Genomic DNA, 2,503 nt, shown 5'->3' on the forward strand with positions numbered 1-2,503 from the left:
GGTAGTGAGGTTGGCCCAGGATCGAACATTGTTTCGTTCTGCTGTGCATGGGGTCGCTATGAGTCGGTTCCGACTCGATGGCACCTGACAACAACAAACAATTTCATGTAGCATAATGAACTCCAGGTTCAACCAGTTGTGAGGTGTTTCACAGATATATCAGTATTCTTCAACATTTTGTAGTATTCCGTTGTGTGTATTTACGAATGTTTGTTTAACCATTCTGTTGATAGGCATTTAGGCCATCTCTGTCTTTTTTATATGTCTCTTGTAGACAGCATATTAAAGGATCCTGTTTTCTTATCCATTCTGCTCTTTCTGTCTCTCTCTCTCTCTTTTTGTTTTTTTTAAACTTGTGTTGTGATTTGAGCGATAGTTTACATGGCAGAATGATTACAATCCCCTCCATGCATCAACAGTTAACAGTATTTGCCTCTATTCTCTAGTTATTTATTTATGGACACAAAACCACGCAGGAATACATAATTGTTTAAACAAGCAAAGGACACATTTTGCAAGCCAGCCTCCTGTCCACCAGCACAAGACTCTTTTCATGAGTCTAGAGTCTTCAGCTGTTCTATCGCTCCATGCTATCACCTCTGCTTCCATCTTTTTTGTCCCTGCTTTTCTGATTAGGATCCCATGTTCCACTCATGCTCCTCCCTCCTGATGGTCTTAGGATCCTCTGATCCTGGAATGTAAGATTAACTACTCCCCCGCTTTGTTTCATATTTCCTACCACTGTAGTTCTGACAATGGCAATTAGTCATGATAACAACTACTCATTATGGAATCAAAACAATCCATCTTCTTTTGATACTTACTCTATCATTCAATATTTTGCCCATAGAATCCTTCAGTATTTTAAGTCAAGACTTGAATTTTTTCTTCAGTTCTTTCAGCCTGGGAAATGCTGAGCATGTTTTACCATTTTGGTTTTCTAACTCCAAGCTTTTACATTTTTGAATATAATACTTGACTTTGTCTTCTAGAGCTGACCTTTGAAATTTTCTGTTCAACTCCTTTGCTTCTTCATTTCTTCCATGCATTTTAGCATCTCTACACTGGAGAACAAGTTTCAGAGTCTCTAATGACATCCATTTTGGTCTTTTCTTTCTTACCTGTCTTTTAATGACATCTTGCTTTCTTCTTGCATGATGTTCTTGATGTCATTCATTCCACAGCTTTTCTGATCTTTTGCCATTAGTGTCTATGCATCACATCTGTTCTTGACATAGTCTCTAAATACAGTTAGGATATGTTCAAGGTCATATTTTGAATCTTGTGGATTATTTTTTATTGTATTCAGCTTCAATTTGAAGATGCATATCAATAATTGATGGACCATTCCACAGCTGACTTCTGGCCTAGTTTTAGCTGATGATACTGAGCTTCTTTATCATCTTTTCCCCCATATGTACTCAGTTTAATTCCTGCATCATTCATCTGGCAAGCTCCATCTATATAGTCACCATTTGTGTTGATGAATAAAAGGTATGTGTAATGTATAAGTCATTGGTCTTGCATAATTCTGTCATGTGATCTCCAGAGTCGTTTCTATCACCGATGTCCTATTTTTCAACTACTGATCCCTTCTTTTTGTTTCTAACTTTCACATTCCTGTCAATTCAAGATGATCAATTCATCTTGAATACATACTTGATAAATTTCAGACTGATGAAGTTGTTAGAATTCTTCCATTCCTTCATCACTGGCTTTAGTGGTTGGTACATAAATTTTAATAATAGTTGCACTAACTGGTCTTCCTTGTACCCATACAGATATTATCCTATCACTGACAGAACTGTATTTCAAGACATTTTTTATGATGAATATGACATAATTTACTACTACAGAATAGTAGTAAATCTTATGATTGTCTGATTCAAAATGGCCAATACCAGTCCGTTTCAGTTCACTAATGCCTACAATATTGATATTTATGCACTCCATTTCATTTTTGGTAGCTTCCAGTTTTCCTAGATTCATATTTTGTACATTTCATGTTGCAATATGAATGGATGTTTGCAGCTGTTTCTTCTCATTTTGAATCATGTCCCATCAGCAAATGAAGTTCCTGAAAGCTTTGTTCCATCCACATTATTCAAGTGGACTCAACTTTGAGAAGGCAGCTCTTCCTCAATTATATTTTGAGTGACTTCCAAACTGAGAGCCTCATCTTCCAGCACTACATCAGACAAGTGTTTCACTGTTATTCATAAAGTTTTCAGGAACTAATCCTTGAGAAAAAGACTATTTATGTGGTTAATGTACTGGACTGCAGTCGCTTTGAATTGCAAGGTCAGCAGTTTGAGCTCACCAACTGCTCCTCAGAAACCCCAGTAGCATAACTTCCAGCATCACAGCAACACACAAGCCACCACAGTGTGATAAACTGAGAAGAGATATGACATTTTCTAGATTAGGGTAATAGTCCAATGCAAACTTGTGCCACGCTTCACAGCTATTATAATTGGTGTTTTTTAAACAAACAAACAAACAA

This window comes from Chrysochloris asiatica, unplaced genomic scaffold (genome assembly GCF_000296735.1).
Source record: "Chrysochloris asiatica unplaced genomic scaffold, ChrAsi1.0 scaffold00038, whole genome shotgun sequence".
NCBI classification, from domain to species: Eukaryota; Metazoa; Chordata; class Mammalia; order Afrosoricida; family Chrysochloridae; genus Chrysochloris; species Chrysochloris asiatica.